General features: G+C 42.0%; 1 pseudogene; it reads left to right on the forward strand.

Moving 5' to 3' along the window:
* Positions 1 to 10657: 10657 nt before the first annotated feature.
* On the forward strand, positions 10658 to 10775 carry LOC126337263 (5S ribosomal RNA; annotated as a pseudogene).
* The last annotated feature ends 453 nt before the right edge of the window (positions 10776 to 11228 follow it).

Consider the following 11228-nt stretch of genomic DNA (forward strand, 5'->3'; position numbering starts at 1 on the left):
ATGCGGGTCAGCTACTACAAACACCATAGTGAACGCATTATTGTGGCAAATATAGATACGAAGCCTACGCCTACCACAGTAGTACAAGTTTATATGCCAACTAGCTCCGCAGATGACGAAAAGACTGATGAAATGTGTGATGAGATAAAAGAAATTATTCTGATAGCGAAGGGAGACGAAAATTTAATAGTAATTGGTTACTGGAACTCGACAGCAGGAAAAGGAATAGAAGGAAATGTAGTAGGCGAATATGGAGTGGGGGTAAAGAATGAAAGAGGAAGCCTCCTGGTAGAATTTTGCACAGAGCGTAACTTAATCATAGCTAATACTTGGTTCAACAATCATAAAACAAGGTTGTATACGTGGAAGAAGCCTGGAGATATTGGAAGGTTTTAGATAAATTATATAACGGTGAGACACAGATTTAGGAACCAAGTTTTAAATAGTAAGACATTTCCAGGGGCAGATGTGGACTCCAACAACACTCTATTGGTAATGAACTGTAGATTAAAATTGAAGAAAAGGCAAAAAGGTGGGAATTTAAGGCGATGGGACCTGAATAAATTCACAGAACTTGAGATTGTAGAGAGTTTCAGAGAGACCATTTGGGGACAATTGATAAGAATGGGGGACAGAGATACAGAAGAAGAAGAATGGGTAGCTTTGAGAGATGAAGTTGTAAAGGCAGCAGAGAATCAAGTAGGTAAAAACACGGGTAATGGAAATCCTTGGGTAACAGAAGAAATATTGAATTGAATTGATGAAAGGAGTAAATATAAAAATACAGTAAATGAAGCACGCAAAAAGGAATACAGACGTATCAAAAATGAGATCGACAGGAAATAGCTAAGCAGGGAAGGCTAGGGGACAAATGTAAGGATGTAGGGACTATATCACTAGGGTTTAAATAGGTACTGTGTACACGAAAATTAAAGATACCTTTGGAGAAAAGAGAACCACTTGCATGAGTATCGAGAGCTCAGATGGGAACCCAGTTTTAAAAAAAGAAGGGAAAGTAGAAAAATGGAAGGAGTACGTAGTGGGTATATACAAGGGCGTTGTTCTTGAGGACAATATTACGCAAATGGAAGATGATGCAGATGAAGATGAAATGGGAGGTACGTTACTGCGTGAAGAGTTTGACAGAGCACTCAAAGACCTAATCGAAACAAGGCCCCGGGAGTAGAAAACATTCCATTAGAACTACTAATAGCCATGCGAGGGCCAGCCCTGACAAAACTCTACCATTCCAATTCCAAAGAAAGTAGGTGTTGACAGATGTGAAAATTACCGAACTATCAGTTTAATAAGCCAGGGTGGAAAATACTAACACGAATTCTTTACAGAATAATGTAAAAACTGGTAGGTGCCGACCTTGGAGAAGATCAGTTTGGATTCCGTAGAAATACTGGACTATGTGAGGCAATACTGACTCTACGACTTATCTTACAAAATAGATTGAGGATAGTCACACCTACGTTTCTAGCATTTGTAGACTTGGAGAAAGCTTTTGAAAATGTTGACTGGAATACTCTCTTTCAAATTCTGAAGGTGGCAGGGGTAAAATACAGGGAGCGAAAGGCTACTTACAATATCTACAGAAACCAGATGGCAGTTTTAAGAAACGAGGGACATGGAAGGGAAGCAGGGGTTGGGAAGTGAGTGAGACAGGGTTGTAGCCTCTCCCCGATGTTATTCAATCTGTATATTGAGCAAGCAGTAAAGGAAACAAATGAAAAATTCGTAGTAGGAATTAAAATCCATGGAGAACAAATAAAAACTTTGAGGTTCGCCGATGACATCGTAATTCTGTCAGAGACAGCAAAGGGCTTGGAAGAGCAGTTGAACGGAATGGACAGTGTCTTGAAAGGAGGTTATAAGATGAACACTAATAAAAGCAAAACGAGGATAATGGAATGTAGTCTAATTAAATCGGATGATGCTGAGGGTACTAGATTAGGAAATGAGACGCTGAAAGTAGTAAAGGAGTTTTGCTATTTGGGAAGCAAAATAACTGATGATGGTCGAAGTAGAAAGCATATAAAATGTAGAATGTCAATGGCAAGGAAAGCGTTTCTGAAGAAGAGAAATTTGTTAATGTCGAGTATAGATTTAAGTATCAGGTATTAATTTCTGAAAGTATTTTTACAGAGTGTAGCCATGTATGGAAGTGAAACGTGGACGATAAATAGTTTACACAAGAAGAGAATAGATGCTTTCGAAATGTGGTACTACGGAAGAATGCTGGAGATTGGACGGGTAGATCACATAACTAACGAGGAGGTATTGAATAGAATTGGGGGATAAAGAAATTTGTAGCACAACTTGGCTAGGACAGGGGATTTCTCGGTAGGGCATATTCTGAGGAATCAATGGTTCACCAATTTAGTATTTGAGGGCAGCGTTGAGGGTAAAAATTGTAGAGGGAGACCAAGAGATGAATACACTAAACAGATTCAGGATGTAGGTTGTAGTAGGTAGTGGGAGATGAAAAAGCTGGCACAGGTAGAGTATCATGGAGAGCTGCATCAAACCAGTCTCACTACCAGAACAACAACATCAAAATCGAAGTAAATTATTGGATTATTCTTACCACCACATTTAAAAACTACGATTACAAGCACATACGAAACAAGTATGTTAAGGAGGGACCGAACCGTGTTGAGAGTATGATAAGTAAAGCACATTTCATTAAGTTTTCAAGCAGTGATAGCTATTTTAAGTTTTGCTACTGACATCCATCAGTACCGTGAAGAATTTTGGTTCGAAACTATTCTGTTTGAACACTGTTCCCAGACAGAAGATTTGAGGTGAATATTTAGTGTGCTGACGGTTTCTTTCTCTAGGAAAACTCGAATGTATAACGCATTTGTGTTTTGTGGTTACGGCAACGCAAAGCGACCTGTTGTGCTCACACGGTACAAAATTCCCAGTCATAAGCATCTCGGTTTTAATAACACACAGTCCGCGAGGCGTGTCAAATGACTTACTGCTCCGAAGAAATATTCGAAAGCTTTATTGGCGAACCCGACTTAATTCCTTCCGTCGTCTCACTATACATTCTAAATAAGTGTCTTCAGCCTCGATTTGACCCAAGAGGCAGGGTTACATTTTTCACTACTCATAATTCAATGTATGGTTGAAAGCATAGTGTCAATGAAATCACTTTCAGAAAATACTCCCAGATCCGACCGTATGTCTGCAATATGCACACCACTAACTGTTAGTACTTAGCTCCCATATGGGTACTAGCAGCCTCAGCCGATATTTTCCACAACAACAAAACAGGAACACAGTCCTAAAAGCACGAAAGCACCATAAAAGCTTCACACTTCAGTTTCGGTGGATAAGAACACAATTCACTGGCTTCAGTTTCGTTCACTGAAACATCAACCGTCCAAGCATTCTGACTACTGGGCGTGTACATACTCAATAAAGTGTAACACCCTCCTACCTGAACCATGAAATCAATGAGCACCCCACACCCACGTAGAGAACCCTTTCTAATTTTCTGAGCTTTACATACAAGAAGAAATACTTCGTGGGTTTCCCAGTCTTGGGACACAGAAACCTGTAATACTCTCGAATCAGCACTGCCAATCTCAGGAGCCCTCTACTCCCACGCTCACGACTGCCCATAGACTACCAACCGATTTCGCGAGCTCCAGACCGTTCCACGAAAATGTTCTACTTTCAGACCTTTCAGCTAGACTTCGCAGCCACTTGCCGGCAATTTCCTTTGCCATTTGGCGCTCGCGATAGTCACTTCACTTTGAAATACTGCTTTCAGATAACGGGTGGGAGGTAACACCTGCCACCTGGGAGAATAACTCCCCATTGAGCCATCCCTGTAGCGTTCAACAAAATCTCTGAACTAGACAAATCCTGCCCCCTCCCTCGCCCCTCTCCCGGATACTGGTACTTGCCTATCATGCCACTGGAAAAACCCATGTGTACTGTCAGAAAATATGTTTTAGCATGAACGTTGCTGTCGGAATTTTAATTAGTTGAGCTTGACAGCTTCAATAGACTTTTGAAGTGGAAGCACGTAACACTGGAACCTGCTGTTAACAGTATTCTTTATTGAGCATCCGGTTTAGCTCAAAGAATGTTTTCCACTACAACTTGGGTTAATAGTACAAGTGACATTGGAAGACAGTGACGTCTAAAAACGAGCAAACTGAACTGAAATCTACATGGAATAACCATGCAGTACGCTCGAGAATATGCAAATGATAATTTAATCGAACAGCAGACGGAACTTGAAGCATTTTACAGACAAATACCTGCACATTGACGCTACACACATCTTACACAACAGACCAATCCCGTAATTGAATAGCCGGTCGTTGTGGCCGAGCGGTTCTAGGCGCTTCAGTCTGGAACCGGGCGACCGCTACGGTAGCAGTTTCGAATCCTTCCTCGAGTATGGCTGTGTGTGATGTCCTTAGTTTAGTTAGGTTTAAGTAGGTTTAAGTAGTTCTAAGTTATATGGGACCGATGACTTCAGATGTTAAGTCCCATAGTGCTCAGAGCCATTTTTGAACCGTAATTGAATACAATATGATACTTGACGCAGACACTAACAATTCTACGTACACAGTTTGAAGTCGATTTTTTGACGTCATTAAATTGCAACAAAGTCTTACTGTTAACCTGAACTGTGCTGGGAAGTTGAATATGAATGATGTTATTCGCTTATTAAAAATCCATCTCACGGCACCTTTTGGTGTTCTGTGATCTCATTTATAAAATATTTGGGTTTGATTAAGAATAAGCAAGGGAAACGTTTCATCGTAACAAGATTAGTAACATCGTTGTGCTGTAGATGATGAAGAACTGTAGCTACTTACTAGTTTCAACCATCTGTCATGATTTTTTAATGTTTTATTGCAAACAGTGTCATGTGTGTACGTTGAACTCTCCGCTCTTTTTGACAGTCTGTGGTCGACTGCAAGCACTCGGTCAACAGGTAGTTGTTCGTTAAACCCAAAGCCGGCCAAGAATTTTACATGCAAGCAGAGCTCTTGTACGTGTGGAATTCTCTGTTGTGCGAGTGCACCCTTCCACCGATACGACGCCACGTTGTCTGAACAGGAAGGGGAAAACAGGAGAAACAGATGGAGGAAACTGACTGCTCCACATAGCAATTCAGTCGTGAAAGTAGATTGAATGGCTTGCATGTGGCTTAGTTTCTTGTATCATATTTTGTCAACAACACAAATAACAAACACAACACATTTTCATTATCATTTAATTATTTTTAGTGCGCTGAAGACAAAATAAAAATTTATATGTAGTAGAAACGGTCGGCAAACGGGTAGACACAGTTTCACCGATATTCGTCACTACAGTTGGCACATAATATTACTTTCATCATAGAGAAATCCCTTAGCGCACACATGTTTGATCGAAACATTACATCACACATGCAACCTCATTAAGGAGTCATGCACACGCTTCCTAAGGAAAACAGTGTAGAACACCCGGACGTTTTCAATGTAAAAGAATATGTATCTTAAATGGCTATTATACAAGGTGAAAAATAATAAAACCGACAAACTGCAGGGAAGTTCCTGATCAGAAATGGAGGAAAAAAGGCCCTATAAATATGTGTCCGAAAATGGACGGTGCGTGTGCAACGACAATAAATCATCCTGGAACATAGTACAGAGCTGCATCACATCCACGTCGCATCAGCTATTAAAAGTGACCTCTATGGGATGCATTGCACCCGTTCGCGCGTCGCTTTATGGATAATTATCATATTTTGGCTTACACCATGTTGGCGAGCTATTTGCCTTGGGTTATAATAGGGTTTTTCTAGAATGAGATTTTCACTTTGCAGCGGAGTGTGCGCTGATATCATACTTCCTGGCAGATTAAAACTGAGGGCCGGACCGAGACTCGAACTCGGGTCCTTTGCCTTTCGCGGGCCAATGCACACAGTTTTAATCTGCCAGGAAGTATAATAGGATTTGTCTTACTATGCTGCAGAGCCTGCTCTTCTTGCAAAGTCGTCTGTCTGAAAGAGTCCATGATCACACAAACGCTAAAAAAGAGATTGAAATGTATGATGTGGTTGGTGTTCTTGAGGATGGTTGTTTCGGTATAGCCGTGATGCGTCTTGATCGTTTTCATCAGCTTGGCCATATACAATCTCGGCTTGTTCCCTACATGAATACCACACCATACTGCTGCTTATAGTACGCTGAGTCAGCAACGCAGACTGCAACGAACAAGAAAAACACGGCTCGCGGTCATAGGACATGTCATTCATCAGTGCGATCTACAGTGGCAACAACGCATTTCCGGACACGTCTCCACAGCACCTTCCCTTCTCCATTTCCAGTCAGGGGTCCATCCCTGTAGTTTGTTGTTGGTTCTATTAACGTTCACCCTGTATTGCAAATTGATCAGTTCCACATGCATACGGGCTTCCTCAGCTGAAACAGCAAAGTCTGTCGAAAACAGATAAAGAAAACAGATGAAAGATTGCTTGTGTACTAAAACCGTTTTCAAAACTATTCTTGTATTTCTTTCAAAGATATAGTGCTTTTCTCAAGTTTGTGTTTTGTGTAAAACTACTGAGCTTAGGTAAGTGGACGGCATTTTTGTGGGAAGTTCCAAAATGAAATTTTCCTGTTCTCACTTCAAAAATTATTAATGTGGACAATGCGCAGTGAAGTCCACTTGAAATGCGAATTCTGCAATCCGTTCCAGACGCTCTAATTATCATTCCTTTTTTTCCTTTTCCTTCAAAAGTTCAACAATAGCAGATCTTAATTCGAACAATCGTCCCGGTACGCCCCTTGACTGAATCAACGGACTTTGTGGTAATATGTGATGTACCCATACTCCTCCTTCTTTCCATCAAACGCTATTGCAACCGACAGTATAATAATGCCTGCCTTTTCAGTAAACTTTCGACTCATACCAATAATTTAATCATGTGCTCTATACCTGCCAATTTAGCACAAAGTGCGTCTTGATGTCCAAAGTAATGATTCCCGTACAAATTGTCTGACAATCATAATTTCTTGCATTTTCACCATCAACAAATTTTTTTATTGCTCTCGGCATTACGTTGTAATGCTGTTCTACAGCAAATTCTTATTACCCGTCGATCATGTGACTGTATATTGCATATTAATTATTTTCATCCTTCTCCGTTACCCATTAATTTTTAAAGGCATGTAAGAGTATATCAGTAGACTGCTTCTTTCGTGCAAACAGCCACTGGACCACGAATAACAAGCGAAGTCCAGACATTGTTGTGAATGGTTTCAGGAATTCCTGAAACCTTTATCAAGGCAGTCGCAGTGTTATAAATGCAGAGTGGTTAAAAGTTTTATTGTAGTCAATATTATTCAGCTGAAATGATGAATGTGGTGCCGACCGAAAAATACGGCACGAAATGGCGGAATCGACAGCGCAGGGTCGCACTGCTGAACGAAAAGTCACTCTGAACCTAGCAGTTTCGTGAAGCAACGAGAGAAGACGTAACGTACCATATGTGTGCAGCATATTGTGAAAATAAGCAATTTTGCACGCCGTGGTCAGTTTTTCTTTAGATGGAAGGATCTCTATACATCATAATCTAAGTTAATATATGCAAAAGTTGTTTATGTTGCAACATTACCATCACTTTCGGCTACAACATAAAAGTGCTTAACATTATCCTCACTATTAACTAAACTAAACTCCGCCCGAACAGGCCATGATTGCCCAATGGCACCGACCGGCTGCAGTGCCATCCTCAGCCCACAGGCTTACTGGATGCGTATATGGAGGGGCATGTGGTCAGCACACCGCCCTCCCGGCAGTATGTCAGTTTACGAGACCGGAACGGCTACTTCTCAAAGAAGTAACTCCTCAGTTTGCCTGACAAGGGCTCAGTGCATCCCGCTCGCCCGCAGTTCTCGGCAGACTGGATTGTCATCCATCCAAGTGCTAGCCCAATCCGACAGCGCTTAACTTCGGTGACCTGACGGGGACCGATGTTGCCACTGCGGCAAGGCTGTTGGCTTATTCTCATTATTCATTGCATTTATTTTAATATCATTTATTCTATCAGCTCACACTGAGTGATTCAAGCTTTTCGTTGCGGTTTACTCTTTAGGAATTTTGAGTAATATTACTAGTAGTTACTGGAGGTAGAGCAGCTGGTAGTTGAACTGGCATTATAAGTTATCTGCTAATAGACAAGTTTCTTGCATTTATTCGTGTGCACATCCATCTGTCTGCTACAATAGCTAATCTTAGAATGGGAATTGCAAGGCGCATATTAAGCAAGTCAGCTAAACTTTGAAATGAGCCGGTCAATAGAAAAACTTGGCAAGCAGAATCAGTTAGCGAGGATCGTATTATCAGTGGTAACGTGACACTGTGTTCTATCGCTTGGCTATGTGACAATGTGCCGATGTGTTCAGCATCGACGTTTTATCTTTGTGATTCGGGAAATAAGCACGCTGGCGGGACGTCATTTTAGATTGTCATTGCCTGCTCCTTTTGCTTTTGCGTCACTGCACTTTGTGGAATATCAGGTTTACTTACACAAGATATGTTACAATTGTATTCAGCATGGAAGGTATTAGTATTTTGTTCGCATTCACGGTTTAGTTGCAACGCGTAGAAATCTGTATCGGTTTTCTATCCAGTTATCCAGCCCAAGAAATTGAATATTTCATTCCTTTCCCTCTTGTTAAATAATATAATTGCCTTTAATACCAATACATGCTAAACTTAAGTGCGATGTAGGTTAAGTACTGCAGCATATTAACAAGAAAAGGTTCAAATGGCTCTGAGCACTATAGGACTTAACATTTGAGGTCATCAGTCCCGCAGAACGTAGAACTACTTAAACCTAACTAACCTAAGGACAATACACACATTCATGCTCGAGGTAGAATTCGAACTAGCGACCGTAGCAGTCGCACGGTTCCGGACTGAAGCGCCTAGAATCGCTCGCCCACAGAGGACGGCGCTTACTAACAACTCGGTGGAAATGAATAAAAGTGCGGGAGCATGTTACCAGTGTTCTCCTAAACGTGCACAGGAAACAGGACTTGACATGGCGTGAGATCAGCGCGATGTCGGAACAAATGGTGTTGGCCACGCAACATGAGGTAGTTGAAGGAATCAGAAAATACAGTATGTGTCAATCATCGAGCTGTGACGGTGTACGGTGGTGGTGTTATTCGTCGCAACATGGCCTGAAGGCAACATTTAGAGGGTTTGACACAGGGAAGAATCATAGGGAAACTGTAAGATGGAAGACGTGTGACGAGTGTAGTCTTGGAGACTGATGTTGTTCACGGCGTTCATTCATGTGCACAGAGAGCATTAAAAATCACAAGCACTGCTGCTCAAAGGAGAAGAGGTGGTCCGTCATGGTAGACGCACCAGCATATGACTGTTACATAGTCGTACCAGGCAAGAAGGGGTTACCGGCAAAGGGCGGGTGCATCAACAAGACAGATGACTGGATCTTACAGCAAGTAAACTTTAGGTTTAATTATGATTTCACCTACAAAACATTTACAATAAGTTCTTAATGGGCTAAGAAATAAAATTCGCTAACAGGAAGGAATATAATGCACAATTCTCTTTGGTCGTACCTTTAACTAGAGCTTATAACATGCTTAAAAGGGCTGAAAAACAGTGATACCAGAGCCTAGCACCTTCTAAACACCGTGAAAAGAAATATTTAACCTTAAAACAGCTGGATTTCTGGATCAGGAATTTTAAAACCGACATAATCTTTTAAAATGAATTAGATAAGCACATGACCCTGATACAGCTGTGCATGACAATTGGGCACATTACATAACCATAGTATCATTAACCATGACAAATAATCTGAGAGAGCACGGTGGCCAGCAGGTTCGAAATTGCACAGAGCGGAGAGGCCAGAACACTATTCCCAAAATCAGATAGCCAAGTAACATGGCATACGTAAGGACACAAGTAAGTATAAACATTAACATCTGTTCAAACAGCTTGCGGACGCGGCAAATCGGTGCACAGAGCTGAACAAGTAGCTGCGCATGGCACAAAAGAATCAGACCTTGCCTTCCGTCCAATCTTGCTGTCGTCCCAGGATCCACACATCCACACTGTGTGTAAAGTCCCATCATCCCACAGCGCCGAACTTTCAGGACGTCTCTCTCTGTCTCTCTCTCTCTCTCTCTCTCTCTCTCTCTCTCTCTCTCCCTCTCTCTGCCTGTCTGTCTGTCTACCTCTCTCTCTCTCTCTTTCTCTCTCTCTCTCTCTCTCTAGACGCCACTCTAGAGGCCACTTCGAAGACTAGGTGAGACAGCGACAACCACAGCGTGGTGAGACGCCACTTTTCTTTTATTTCCTTCATCGCTTATTCGATATCTAGATTGAATAATAGGGACGAAAGTTTACATACCTGTCTAACACCTTTGTTAATCGGAGTATTTAGTTTTTGGTCTTCCGCTTTCATTTTTCCCTGTTGGTTACTGTACATATTGTATACTACCCGTCCTTCCCTATAGCTTACCAAATGTTTTTCTCAGAATTTCCAACATTTTTCACCATTTGACAGTATCATAGGCTTTTTCGACGACGGCAGATCGTATGACCATCTCTTGATTCCGCTTTATTTTTGATTCCATTATCAATCGCAACAGCCAACGGCCTTGCCGCAGTGGTAACACCGGTTCCCGTCAGATCACCGAAGTTAAGCGCTGTCGGGCTGGATTAGCACTTGGATGGGTGACCATCCGGTCTGCCGAGCGTCGTTGGCAAACAGGGCAGAGGGCACTCAGCCCTTGTGAGGCAAACTGAAGAGCTACTTGATTAAGAAGTAGCGGCTCCGGTCTCGTACACTGACATAGGTGCGGGAGAGCGGTGTACTGACCACATGCCCCTCCATATCTGCGTTAAGTGACACCTGTGGGCTGAGGCTGACACGGGAGCCCGTCGGTACCGTTGGGCCTTCCAACGCCTGTTCGGACGGAGTTTATTTTATCAATCGCAACTGCCTCTCAGGTGCATTAACGTTTCCTAAGGCCCAACTGATCATCATCTAACACATCCTCAAGTTCTTTTCCCGTTCTTTGTATATTATTCTTGTCAGAAACTTGGACACAGGAGCTGTTAAGTTATTTGTGCGACAGTTCTCGCACTAGTAAACTCTTGCAATCTACGGAATTGAGTGGATGATGTTTCTCCTAAAATGAGATGGTATACTGCCAGAC

This window comes from Schistocerca gregaria, chromosome 2 (genome assembly GCF_023897955.1).
Source record: "Schistocerca gregaria isolate iqSchGreg1 chromosome 2, iqSchGreg1.2, whole genome shotgun sequence".
Classification (NCBI taxonomy): Eukaryota; Metazoa; Arthropoda; class Insecta; order Orthoptera; family Acrididae; genus Schistocerca; species Schistocerca gregaria.